At 41.4% G+C, this 14,790-nt stretch overlaps 1 non-coding gene across 1 annotated transcript; it reads left to right on the top strand.

The window, feature by feature from the left end:
* Positions 1-615: 615 nt before the first annotated feature.
* On the top strand, positions 616-803 carry LOC118730920. Its single transcript, XR_004991664.1, has one exon. It is a non-coding gene; the product is annotated as a U2 spliceosomal RNA (small nuclear RNA).
* Positions 804-14,790: the final 13,987 nt, after the last annotated feature.

The raw sequence follows: 14,790 nt of genomic DNA, 5'->3' as shown, positions 1-14,790 counted from the left end.
GGGACTTCCACCCATTGGGGGCATGGCCGGCCTACAAACCACCGGCGGCCTTCTGCCAGCTCCACCCCCCTAGTGAGAACACCCACCCCAATCTGGGGCCCCCATCAAGGCAAGTGGGCTGGCCCCCCGACCCATGCACCAGGCCTCTATCCAATATATCAAAAGGGTAATATGCAAATTGACCCTAACGGCTGAATGACCAGAACAGTGGCTCAATCATTCACTATGAGGCACACCTATAGATCTCTTTCCCCAACTGGCAGGGTCTGATCACCCAATGGAAAATGGGGAACAGGGGGTGGGTTGCAGGGGATACAGATGACGTCAGGCCAAGGCCCCCGCCCTCCCAGTCACCCCACACACAGAGGGCAACCCGTGGTGGAGGATGTAGGTTCAGTGAGCAGGCAGAATGGCTGACCTCTCAGTTCCTCCCCCTAGTTGGCAGGCTCTGATCACCTGATGGTGAACAGGGAAATGGGGGCACGGGGGGAGGCCTGGCTGCAGGCAGCCAGGGAGGGTGGCCCTATTGCAGGCCAGGCGTAGGGACTGTACCTGCGCACAACTTTTTTTTTAATTGTCATTTGCAGTAAGATGTATACATTAAAAAAATGTATAATGGCTTCGTGACTTTTTGGAAAAGATCAAGCATAAGTATCTGTTCTTATCAGTTTAAGTTCTGATAAATTATCTCAGGACAACATATTAAGTGTATTTTTGGAGCAGGGAGATGGAATAGGAACTGCTCTGTCCACATTGTATTTCGACTAGATTTTATATTACCTTTGGGGCACAGTGAATCCCCACGGAGATAAAATTAGTCATACAAAGGATAAAGTATTCTTTTAAAAGATATTTTAGATGGACTAGTACTCTACATGATTACTTGATAAATATCAACATGTAAATTCTGATAGCCTTCTTCAACATCACTAATATTAGTAAACAATTAAGCCATAATAAAAAGATGCAATTTACAATAGCAATAAGCTATAAATAGATGACAAAAACAAGTTTTATAGTAGTTAAAAGATGTTAAGAATTATTATTTAAGAAACTTTAAAGATATGAAAGTTAACCTAGATAAATGGAGAAATACCCAATTTTTAAGAAAGGGAAGGCAATATCTTAAAGGTGTCAATTAGTTTACTAATTTAATGCAGTTGAGAACAGAATCCTATATAATAATCCTATATAATAAAGGGATAATATGCAAATCAACCAAATGGCAGAACAACTGCTCACTATGATGAGCACTCAATGCAGGAGCTGGGAATAGGGGTAGCACCGTGGCTCACCTCTGAGGCAGCACTAAGGTTGTTGGACATCCCCTGGGGGCTCCCAGACTGCTAAAAGGTGCAGATTGGGCTGAGGGGACTCCCCCATCCCCTGAGTGCACGAATGTCGTGCACAGGGCCTCTAGTAACATAATATTTTTATCAGACTTCAAAAATTGCACTGACATCCCATTTGAAAGAGAAAAAAGTTCGAGAATATTCAATTCCCCCAGTTCTAGGAAAGAACAGCTTAACATAAGTAGTGGAGCTGGAAATTAAATTCAGGTACTTTTGCTCAAAAGCCCACAAATTTAAGACTAGTAAAAACTGGGAGAATATACTTTGTACATATTGAAAAAAAAGATTATGACAGAATATATTTGAATACCATCTATAAATCAATAATAAAAAAGACAAACACAGCAACATAAAATAGAGAAGGGATGTGAATAGGCAATTTAAAGAAGAAAAAGACAGAATGGAAAAAAATAGGAAGAGATGTTCCACTTTACTACAAATTGATGTAAATCAAAGTAAGTAAAAAATGACTTGAAGTATAATTTCACACCTGAAGTCTGGCAATACCACATGATAACAAGTAAGCAGAAAAAAAATATCTTACCATACTAAGAGAAAATAGGTGCCACTGCATTGTTGAATCATTGTGAAATTGGTTATAAAGTTTAGAAAAGGCATTCCCTCTTACCCAGATTTTCTATTTCTCACCCTAGAGCTGTAGTACTCAACTGAAGCTGCTCATTCCAATTATCTTACAGGCTGTAAGAAGCAACCTTGGAGATTTTACCCTAATAGCTCTGGAATAGACTCTGAGGACCACTGCCTTAGAGAAACTGTCTCACTTGTGTGCAAGGACACATGTTTATAAGAGCCAAAATTTGGTAACAAACTAAATTGCTTTTCACCAGGGAAAGTCTAAATAAATTGTGACATATACATATGTAATATGTACGCAGACATACACTCACATACACACACATTTCAGAGAAATGAGAGCTGAAGCATGTTTACTTGTAAAAGGAAAAATGGAGAAGAGAGAAGTTATTCAGGAGGGTTGACTAATGGGAGCCAGGTCCTTGACAAGGAGGATCTAAGAACTGTTTTGGAGGATGAATCCAATGCACAACTGGGGGACTAGGTCTTTAGAGGGCATCATTAACAAGAGAAGTAAAGAACCAGCAATGGGTTTTGACATTCCTGGATCCCATTCCTTTTCCCACAGCCATTCATGGAGCACCTGCTAAGTGTGTGTCGAAGGTGTGGGGAGAGCACTTGAAGGGACACTGCCTGGGGTGGTCTGATTTCTCAGGGAAATAAGGTAAATCATCTGCTGAGGGATGAAGGGGAGACAGGCGGCCAGCAACAGTATTTCTAGAACTCAGTAGTGTTTTAAATTAGTTTTTATTGTTTTTCAATTTACTTGTTGGTTAATCCAATAAAAGTGTTTTTATTTTTAAAATTAGCCTTCTGTTTTTAATTAGTTTCAAACCCAAAACCACTTTTTTTGTGTTGAATTATTTTTTTCATTTGAGCATCTGGCATTTTGTAAACTAGTGACAGGACAATCACTTACAAAGGAATCCATGTGGCTCATAACATCAGACACAGAGTCATCTTTGAATAATGCTACTCAACTAGACTTCACAGTTCCTAACCCAGGGACTTCACAACTACTTGTGAACAAAACATAATTTAATTTTTAAATATTGTTGATATTTCCAGCTCTATTGGCACTTAAAAATTGAACCAACACAATTGAATGTAAGTCGGAGGCAGAGTCAAGAAACTGCCTTTTGTGACTCAAAACTGAGGCCACACGGCTTTTCCCAAGGGCATACCCAAAGGTGTGAGCTCTCTGTACAGGCCAGCCTGAAGCATATGGATAGATTGTATTAAACAAAGCACCCAATAAGATGACTGCAGTTTTTGAAGGCCCCGCTAGAAACAATTAAACTATTTTTGGCATCGGCTACTTTACAAGAAAAGAAACTATGAGAAAAGAGAGATCTAAAAATGTCCTTTCACTGGAGACCTATTATCAATTGCACATACAGTTACTGAAGTTGCTCTTGCATTCTACACCTGCAGCATTGTGTGAGATGATTATTCTATTCTTTGCTCATTAAAAAAAAAAAAAAAAAAAGAAAAAAAAAGAAAGAAAGAAAAGACCTCCCAGAGAGTAATGTGCATTCTTATTTTTTAAATGGATTTATGGACTCAAAGTATTGAATACCAAATTTTCTGTGGGTTACTGAAAAGGCACAGAGGGATTCTCGAACAGACTGGTTGTTTCAGTCCAGGCGCCTTGTATCCAAGGAAATAGATTTAATTTAATCCAGGTGACTGGCTATTCAACACAAGCTTTTCTTAATTAGTGGTACCTTGACCTCTTCTTGTGGAGTCTCTTTCATGATCTACATTTCTTTCAGCTAACTAGTCTTATTTTTCCCACACAACTTCCCACAGTTTAATCATAATAAAAAGTATATTTTTAAAGAATTTCTTCAATTTGAAATATATCCAAATGGCCAAGAAGAGACAACTATTTTCTGCACTGGTTTTGTGAAAACAAAAGATAATTTTGTTCCCCAAAATGAAAATTATGAAAGACAATTCTTGAATCTCCAAGAATCTCAGCAGCAACATCAATAGAAAAAATATATATTAACATAGGGCAATGTCTTCCACTTCAAATGTGAACGTGGAATTCTTAGATAGCCCCCAAGATTCACAAAAGAAGGAAGAGAATTTCTAGGTGTAATGAAGTCCCTGATCAGTTTTATTTAAGTTAGGGAGATTATCCTGGCTGAGCTTGCCCTTAGAAGACAGAGAAATTTTCACATTAGCCTTGATGAAGCAAACTGCCCTGATGTGAAAAGGGCCATGTGGCAGGGAACAGCAGGGGCCTCTAGGTACTGAATGTCTCAGTCCTAGAGACACAAGAAAATTGACTTCTACCAATAATCAATGAACTTGGATGAGGACCTGAGCCTCAAATAAGATCACAGCTCTCGACTGTCCCTTGATTTCTGCCTGGGAAGACCCTGAGCAAGGATCTATCTCACAGCGTTGGTGGGTCACTGTGAGATAACAAAATTTGTGTTGTTTTTAGCCACTAAGTTTGTAGGAATTTGTTTTGCAGCAATAGAAAGCTAACATGCTGAAGGAGTGCTGATCTAGGTACTTGACTTTAAGATCAATTTTAACTTGTTATTTGTCTTCTCGTTCCCAGAGCACGTGGGTGCACCCTCAGTACAAAACATTCTTTTTAGAAAGTGTAACTTCCAATTGTCATCTGCATAATTCTGTCAAATGCCTGACTGAGAGAAATGAAAAGGAAGATAATCTAAGACCGAATTTTCAACCTTTCTTCTATTCTCATGCACTTGGTGGATAAAGCTTAAAGATGCTCTCCCATGACTGTATTCAATTCAATTCCCACTCAAAGCCTGTATGATTTATTTATTTTTGGTATACTTTTATTGATTTCAGAGTGAGGAAGGGAGAGGGAGAGATGGGAACATCAATGATGAAAGGTAACCTGGGGATGGAGCCCCCTGGGGCATGTGCTCTGACTTGGAATCGAACTGTCACCTCCTGGTTCATAGGTTACAACCACTGAGCCACACTGGCTTGGCCCTATTGAGATTTTGATAGTGATTGCACAGAATCTTTAGATCACTCTGGCTAATAGGAATATTTTCACTTTGTGAAGTAATATTTTCACAATTACTTCAGTCTATGAACACGGGATAGCTTTCCATTTACTTGTGTATTTTAAAATTTCTTTCAGCTGTGTTTTATAATTTTTACCTATAAAGTTCGGCTATGTAGTTTTCGCCCTATGAAAGAAAACTTACATCTTCTTGGTTAAGTTTATTCCTGTGCTTTGTTTCAGAAAGCTCTGAGAGAAAGCTGGTTATAACCTCTTCGCGGCTTTCTTGTGGACCCAGAGTCCTAAATGGAAAGAACAAGGACAGCAGAAGTCCCAGAGCTCAGGCTGCACCCGGAGGTGCAGTCCGAGGATGGCATTGTTTTGACTGGCCCTGGGCAGCAACAGGGCACTCGGTGCCTAGGAAAGGTCACCCGGAGGAAACATCAGGAGGCAGAGCGTGCTTATCCCCTGCACAGGCCTGGCATTTAGGGTCAGCTAAAGAGCCAGAACAAACTCGGTCCACACGCTGAGTTAGTGGACATGAAACCTGGCTAGAAGGAACAGGGTTTAGTGGGAAACTGAACCCTGAAAAAATCACAGGAGGGGACCTGGTCAGCAGCTGTCCACCAGTTGTTTCCCCTCTGAATAATCAAGTTGCTTCTCATCAAGTCCTGTTTAAAGAGGTAGGAGAAACCTGAAGAAAATCCCTTTTTAGGCAAGAATTATGAGTCCACAAGCCTCACTTTACTCTCTAAATGCTGCTGGAACCAAGCTCGGGGACTGAATGGGTTTCTGAAGAGATCTACAGGCCCTGCCTCCTCTTGGGTTTCTGGGGCAGGGGTGAGGGGATGGAGGTGTTAGTGGCTAAGCTGGGAGAGCACATCTTGCTTTGCAGGAAATGGGGCAGGATGCTGATTGTCTGTCAGGATATGGCAATGATAGAGTTCAGACTTGTGTGTGTGGCAGGGAACAAGGGGGTTTGAGAGAGAGAAGGGATGGCCCAGGCTGAAAGGGCTTGGCTGGACAAGAGGAGCGTGACCAGACACAGTGAATGGGGTGTGGCTATCCTGGGAGGAGAGTGAACATGGATGAGCACAGAAGCTAGCTAGGGGAGTGGCCTTGGAGGGTAAGGTGTGGTGAGAAAGGGAGACTACGTGGTTAGTACAGAGTACATTTGCCAAGGCCTAACCGGTAGGGACTTGATGCAGGTGGAGCCCTAGGGCTCGGGCCTAAGGAAGGGATATGGTGGACAGAAGGGAGCACGGCTATTGCAGAGCACAGGGAGTGAGGCCCTGGGGCAGGAGTGTGCCCACACCTGAGTTCACAGGGCCCAAACTGGCTACAAGAAGAGGGAGCAGCCTGAGAGGAAGAAAGCACTTTTGCCTCAGAAGTTGTGGTAGGGCAAAGCCAGAAGGTAGAGGGTTAGTGAAAAGAGCAGCATGATAGAGAGAAGGGGGGTAGCTCAATCAAGAAAAGAGGGGCCGGAGCGTGGCTTCAAGAGGCTGGATGTGGCTATGAAGATGCATACGGGCATGACTGGACAGTAGCTGAGCTCAGAGACAGGGGGTTGGGGGTGTGAAAGCATGAGGGGATGTGACCCAGATGGAGAACAGGGACATAACCATTCCTGAGGGGATAGAGCTCCTGCAGGATGGACCAGATAAAGCATAGACCATTTATCTATATCTACCACAACTTCTCATCTCTCCCCAAAGTCCTTGCTTCTTCCACAATTCCGTCTCTCCCAAGAGTCTGTGTTCTCCCACAGTTCTCAGAGGCTATGATGGAATGTTGGGGAATGTCCATAGATAACAGCTGTGTGGTTCCAGCAGAAGAGATGTGGGGCAGGAAAAGGGGAGGTCATCAAGGAGCAAAGGGGGGTGACCTAGGATAGAGGGGCTGAGGGCCTGGCCCAAACCGCCCATGGTGGGCCCATGGGAAAGGCAGTGGCAGAACACTGGGTAAATTCTTTTCCTCTCCCCACAGAGTCTTCTTTTCCGTAATTCCCCCAGCTCATAGTTTTCCATTCTCAAGCACAATTCTGTTTTCTCCCACAATCCTTTGTGTGTGAACACAATCCTGCAGTGGAAAATCCTCCATACCTCCAAATTTCTCTTCCTCTCCAGAATTCTCCATTCTCTCCCAAGATGCTATTTTCTCCCATAGTGTTCCATTCTTTTTTTTTTAATTATATATTTTATTGATTTTTTACAGAGAGGAAAGGAGAGGGATAGAGAGTTAGAAACATCAATGAGAGAGAAGCACTGATCAGCTACCTCCTGCACACCACCTACTGGGGATGTGCCCACAACCCAGGTACATATCCTTGACCAGAATCAAACCCGGGACCTTTCAGTCTGCAGGCTGATGCTCTATCCACTGAGCCAAACTGGTTTCGGCAGTACTCCATTCTAGCCTGGGGCATGAATGTCATGAAGGACAGTCAGTGGCATGGCCAGTGTAGGAGAAGCATTCTAAAAGCTTCTACTTTGGGAACCCTTCTTCCTTCCCTTCTAAGTGTATCCTTTCATACTTGATCTTGAAGGGCTACACATTTGAAGCAAAGGATCACTTTAAATATAACTAGGCCTAGAGTGTACAGAGGAATTGAGGTGTTTCTTCAAATCAGCTAAACGGGGACTGCCGCATTCATTGGGAATATTGTTGTTGAAGACAATTATTATCTCTCAACAAATATTTCTTAAATGATTGGGTGGGGCACTGGGCTTATGGAAAAAAACTCATGAACAAGACACACTCTCTTCCTCAGTAAAGTCTGATATGATGGTATTGTTGTAGGTGACAGAAATAGCACCTGGTATTAGACTGGTGGGGTAGGACCAGACTTGGGTTCAGCAACTTCGATACTTGAGTTCTGGCTAGGAAGGAATTCAGAACCAAGACTCCAACTATAAAAGAACATTTAGTTAGTAAATAACAAAGGCAGAAAAAGTAATTTATAAGAAATTACTTAAGGGTGTAGATTTTAGGGGAGACCCCACCCAGAAGATATCAGCAGCTTCCCGGGTGTGCCCTCTCAGGGTGTGTTCTCCACTGATTAATTGGCTGGCACCTGGGCAAGGGGTCATTATTCAATGCAGCTGGTCCTGAGGTCAGCTGTGAATGGTTTTGTTACTCCTCTGGGCCTGCAGCTGAAATATAACTGAGGCCTAGATGTTATCTCTAGGGAGGAAAGGTCAGGGGTTCTGAACAGCATGACCAGCACTATGCTAGGGAAGGAATATTCCTGGGGGTGAGGTCCCAGCCTATAATTGTCCTCTGCTAGGCACCAAAGGCTTTCCCCCAATGACCTTCTGTGCCTGACCATCATCCCTGCTCTGATCATGACTGTCTAGCTGCCTACAGTGAGTATGAGTTTTAATGAAGGCGTATCCAGGGTGCCTCGTGTTGCCTAATTCAGCCTGGGCAGTTTAGGGATCTTTGAGCTTTCCTGAAGAAGTAGTATTGATTGGAAAGACTTGAGGCAGAAGGTGGGGTGATGCTGCGGCAGTCTTGAGAAGTGAGAAAAGGAATTGGGAATGCAGAGCATGAAGGATTAGATAATGGTGACTGGTTAGGGACTGGAAACTGGGTCAGTATAGCAGAGACTGGGGAAAGCCTAGTGGTGAATGGTGGGAAATGAAACTCCAGACATGGATAGAAGAACTGTGATCTTAAAGATAATGGGGAGTCACTTAAAAAATTTTACTCAGTAAGTTGAAAGAATAATATTTTAATTTTAATAAGGTCATTCTTACCAAACTGTATGAATTGGGGGTGGGGTAAGAATGGATTGACAGAAACTTGCTATAAGGTGAGCCCAATAGTATATCTAGGAAATGATGGGGTTTGGAACTAAGGCAGTAGTGAATGCTCTGAAGAAAGGAGACATTTAGAAGATGTAGAGTACCCTTTATTTTCCACTATATAACATTTTTATAAAGTACAGTAGCTGATCTGCCTTGAGTTTAGAAAGAGTATGGATTTTAGACTCAAACATTCCTCAATTTATATTTCAGCTTTCCACATATTAACTGGGTAAAGAAACATCTCAAGTCCTCAATTTCCTTTCTGTAAAATGGGAATAGTAATACCCAACTCACAAACCTGTAAATATTGGTAACAACATATTTGAAGTACTTAACATATAACCGAAATGTTTTGTTTGATCTGTCTTTATGCTACCCACATATTTTTTGCTTGTTTAGATTTCTAGAAGTTCATAGTTAAATGTAATGCTAACCAACAGAAATCATATCAGACCTTATAACCGTGTATATACTTCCTCTATCTTTTAATATTTCCATTAACTATGGAATATTCAGTTATTTGTTGTAAATAACTGCATGTACCTTTTAGAAAAAAAGATGAAGAGATGGATGGATGGATAGATGGATGAATGCATCTATGGATATCAGTAAGTAAAACCTTTATTATAAACCAGCTCAAATTTAGTGATTTAAAATAACCCCTTTTTAGTGCTCAATTCTGTGTAGTTCAGCAATGTGTTGGAATGGATTTTGCTAGAACATCCTACCTCTGTTCCATTTGGGATTAGCTAGAATCCGTCATGTTTGTGGTAAGCTTGGAAGCCAATGCCCTCACTCACATCTCTTGGCTGTTGACAGAGACAAAAAGTTAACTGAGCCAGCCTAGGCTCATTCACATGGTGGCTGTTGCAGGAATCACAAGAGCAGCAGAGGAGGGATCCTCCCACTGGAAACACTTTTTAGGCCCTTCATCAATTTTGCTAATGTGCCACTGGCCAAAGCAATGGGATGGCCAATTCCAGACTCGAGGAATGAAGAAACTAAGCCTCGCCTTTGATGGGAGGAGCTGCAAAGTCGTATTACAAATGGATGGGAAGAATTTATGGCCATTTTTTTAATAGTCTACCACCATCTGTGCTAGCTTAATGTCTTTCACATAGTGGTTGTCACAGATGTTCTAGGCTAGGTTTCCCTGACTATTTCTCCTTACCACTCTTGTACCTGCTATTTGAGGATGTTTACAACTTCCTATAAAGTTCTGAAGGACTATCTTATTGTTTTCAGTTGCCTCCTACCTGAGAATATTTTTTTCTTTTGCACCAGTCTCATTTTCCCTCCTTGGGTTTCCTAATTTGCTAGACCCTGCTCTCCTTACAGATAATTGACCTCCTTGCTAACACCAACTTCTTTATCACTGCTGCAGCAATCTTTGAGACACTAAAGCTACCCAATGTGAGAGATGCAGCTAGAAGAATGCAATTATTCCCTTTTCACAATTTCCCTCTTGCTTGATGGGATGCTAGTACTGCTTGTGCCTCAGTATGTCATAGTGTCTTGAAAGCATACGTAGAGGTTTTCCATTAGCCAGCCTCTCACTCCCACCAGTTACAGGTCCGTGATGTTGATGTAGAGTTGTGAGGGAAAGATGAATCCAAGTTTATAACCAGTTTATCTTCAGGTTGCACCATCCCCTACGAAGACTTGCCCCCTCTCTCCTTCCTTTGTGATGTTCTTTTTATTTTCCCTATGGATTCCATAAGATAATATTACCAGTTCACAAACTGATAATAGTAAACACAGTTGGACAGTCTGAATTCCAGAAAGAAGGTTTCAGATGAATTTTCTGTTCTATTAGTATTTTTATAAGTAGTACTACCAGTATTGCTGTTATGTTACTTCAAATGTTAGTAATACTTGGCATTGAAGTCTCCTTATAATCTTACAAGGTAGGTACCATTATTGTTCCCAGTTTGAAGATATGAAAACTGAGGCTTAGAGAGAAATTAAGGAAAACTGACTTGGGTCTCATAGCAAGTACCTGGTACAGCTAGATTTGAACCCAGGCAACTCTGACTTCAAAGCTCATTCACTTAATGGCCTCACTATATGCTGTCCCCTAATTGTAAATCATTCCATGAGGCATATATTTCAGAATTTTTTCTTTAAAATTTAGGTATTAAAAATACACTGCTGAAGGTTTTTCTTCCTTTTTTTCTCACTAAAAGAAGACAACTGAAATCTACCCTGGGTAAAAAAAAGTTTAAAAGGAGAAATTCAGAGGAAGCTGTTGTAATGGTACTTGCATGATTTTGTGGCTCTGTGCTTTGTAACATAGTATATAGTACAGATAGTGCTTTTAAGTATGCTACTATGTGTAGCCATGGATGTAACATCCTGGCCATAAGAGAGAAGAAAGAAACAGAAAAAGGAACTGCTCAGAGCACATCTCCAAATTGCAAAGGCATCCACATGATATTAAGGAAGGAACATGAGGCTTGGATTCAGATTTTCCTGGGTCTAAAAACTAATTTGTCCACTATCAGCTGTGGTATTGACCAAATAATTTAAACCTACTTTTTCTCAAATAAAATATAGGGATTACATCACCTTCCCTATACGTTTGCAAATATTAGGTAAGTTATGGCATGCAAACACTTTAGCTCAGAATTTGGCCTCGTATATATTCTACTCAAGAAACCATAGCTATTATTATAAACCTTAAACCTTTTGAAACAAGGTAGAAAAAGAATTTTTATATTGATATTACCAAATAAAACTCAAAAGTTTCCAGTGAACAAATATAGCTTTCTTTTAACATCAGTGCTCCAATAGTCCTATTTCTAGCTTGCTTTCTATTTTCTTTTCCATCTTTTTTCCAATCTTTGCTTCATCCATTCATGGGTTAGCTCTCATTTGAAAAAGCAGTTGGCTTATTTTATTTTCCTCTTTTCTTTTTCTTTGTCCCTTTCTTCAAATATCTCCCACAAATTTATTCTTTTGGTGGTGACATTTGCACGGTTTTTGAGGAATTTCAACTGGTAGAGAATGCAACATATATGATCATATCTAGTATTTGCAGAGACTAGTGAGCAGCTTGGTATGTCTGGAGCACAGGATATTACTAGGGGAAATTTTGCTGTAAATGTAATCAAAGGTGAAGTGATAAAGGACTATGAATCTCAAAGTAAGAAATGCAGATTTTACAGTAGACAGTGGAGATTTTGAAGTTCTCTGAAGAGGTAAACGACATGATAGATGAGTATAATAAAAAGGTAACTTTGCTATCAGTGTAAAAATTAGATGAAAGTGAATAATGGATCCCAGTAACATTGGTATCCATGTAAAAATCAGATAAAGGTGAATAATGGATTTGAATCAACAGAGGCTGGAAGCAGGGAGATCATTGAGGATCCTTTGGTCCGGGCAGGAGTCCTGGCAAGCTTTGGCAATAACCTGAGCCAAGGCAGAACAGTGGGCATGGGGAAGGCAGATGGACCCAAGAGGCATTTGCCAGGTTGAATTCACATCTGTCAAATATTTATAAAGCCTCCACGCTCTCCATAGCAATATGTGTTCTAGGTACCAAGGACAAAAAGTTATCAAAGGTCCTGCCCTCGGAGGTAGACGTTAGGTGGTGAGCAAATGTGCTGGAGAACAATGCAGCTGGGAAATGAGAGAGGGACCTCAGGCAGGGGCTACTCTCTTAGAAAGAGCACTCAGAGTGAGAGTCTTCATGCAGTGACACAGAGAACAGGCCTTGATGGAGCCATCTTGGCAACTCAACAAGGAAGTATTTCCAGGAAGAGGATGCAGTGGGTGCCAAGCCAGGACCTTAAGTGAGAATTCCTGAACAGTAACAGGGAACAGGAGGTGAAAGCACTAAGGGATAATCGGTGAGGAGAGTCAGGGGGCTAGTTCTTGGAGGACCTTGCAGGTCATTTTTGGTTTTTAGTCTGAGTGAAATGATAGCTGTTTTGCATGTCTCATTCCTTTATTACTAACCAGCTAAGCCACATTTAGGCATGTCACTTGAAACTTTCTAAGACTCAATTTCCTCATCTTTGAAATGGGCATAACATTATAAACCATAAGAGGCTGTTGTGAGCATTAAATAACTATTGAAAGGCACTCGAGTATTGATTGGGTATGTGGATTGAATGGGTAAGATAGCAACAGTTTCTATGTTATTGGCCTATTCAATGAGATCATAGTGATATTTTCTGGGAGAAAACATAGGAGGAGAGCCATATTGGTAAATAAGGAAATCAATTTGGACTCCACAGTGCTATGTGACATTCAAGTGGTTGTCTGGTCCTGGCTGGCTTTGTGTGTGTGGACTTAGGGAGAGGTATTGCCAAGAGACAAGGATTTCTGAGAGCGCTGTCAGGGACAGAGGGCAGTCAGTCCATTTTTATATCAGTTGTTCTTATCCATTTAGAAATCTTTTCTCCCTGATTGGAACATATTGTCACTGTCTCCCTAAAGCAGAAAGAGAGGCTCAAAGTAAAAAAAACACTTCTATGATCACCATTCTTAATCCTCCTCCCCCTGGTGCAGACACACAAACCTCCTTTTACCGGGTTGCCTCTTGCTCCAAAGGCCATAAACTGGTGTCTTTGTGCAGACTGGGCAGCAGAAGAGGCTTGATGGACAACACCCTCTTTTCCATGGCCACCTCCAAGTTCTCCCTCCATTAGGTTCTTTTTTCATTTGTTTTTTGTTTTTTTTCCCCCCAATTCTATTTGTGATTTCCTCTTCTTTAAAGGAGTTGCCCAGGAACTATACACTTTCTCCATTCTTCTATTATACTTGTAATAATTTTGTCTTTCATTTTGATAGACTTATCTTGATCTAATTGAGTCCTGCTCTCATGAGACACTGTCCCCCACACACACATTTATATGTACTTAACCATTACTGCATAACAACATCACTTGCCAAAGAGAGTTCCTTTCTTTCCCTTGCCCAGGCAGTGCCCTGAGAGTGGCTTAGGGGAGGACCCATGGAGCTCAGTCAGAAGCTGAGAGGGCCACCTTGTGTGCTCTCCTGCATTTCCTACTCTGAGGGGAGATGCTGCATCCACTGTGATAGCTAACACCCCCCATATTCCTGGCTTAAACACCCCCTAAAAGGAAAAGCTTACTTTGCCTAACAAAGGCATTTTTCTTGCTTAAGCCAAAATATTCACCTCTGTTCTTATTTAATTAGATCCCATGGTTTTCTCGAGATGTCCGTGATTTTATAACCAATACCTATTTATTTCCACTATCTTCCTTCTGTCTTTTTCCCCTCAGGCCAACTCTTCTATGTCAGGAGCTGGTCATTTCCATCTTTTTCTCTTCACCATTGAAGAAAGAGGCTGAAGATGTAGGCAGACAGGCAGCCCTTTGGGAGGGATTCAGCCATGGCTCAGCCAACACAGGAGCCTGCTCCCTGTTAGAATTTCTGCTCCCAAATCACTTGCTTTCTGTTGTCCAAGTGCTTTTGTACCTGGTTGAATTCTGTGAGCTGGTTTCCTCCACCTCCCAACTGCCTTTAACTACCCCCTTCTTTGTTGGGCTAACTCCTCCTTGACCTCAGGTTTGGTAACATCTGGGGAGACTTTGCTAATAAGCTCAACATCCAGTTTCCCCCAAGGCTGGGGTAGGTGCTTCTGCCTGTATGTTGCAAAACACTGTGTGTGTGTGTGTGTGTGTGTGTGTGTGTTGTACAGCTATTGTCACTGATTCCAAAATATTTTCATCGCCCCATAAAGAAATCCCTTACCTGCTGGCAGTCACTTCCTAATTTCCTCTCCCTCTGCCTCCAGCAATTACTATTATACTTTCTGTCTCTTCGCATTTGCCAATTCTGTACATTTCAGATAAATGTAACCATACATATGTGGCCTTTAATGTCTGGCTTTTTTACTTAACATAATCATTGAGTCTTATTAGTTTAAGGAAAAGGAGTCTTCTGTGGAGTTCTATTCAGCTTATTAGAAGTTGGCAATTCAGTTCATCACCCAAGACTCAGCATACGGAGGTACAATACTATACTTTCCATTGCTCTGTTTGCTTTTGCTCCATCAATA

This window comes from Pipistrellus kuhlii, unplaced genomic scaffold (assembly GCF_014108245.1).
Source record: "Pipistrellus kuhlii isolate mPipKuh1 unplaced genomic scaffold, mPipKuh1.p scaffold_m20_p_3, whole genome shotgun sequence".
NCBI lineage: Eukaryota > Metazoa > Chordata > Mammalia > Chiroptera > Vespertilionidae > Pipistrellus > Pipistrellus kuhlii.
The sequence above is the reverse complement of the archived record's forward strand: the minus strand, read 5'-3'. Positions and strand labels throughout refer to the sequence as shown.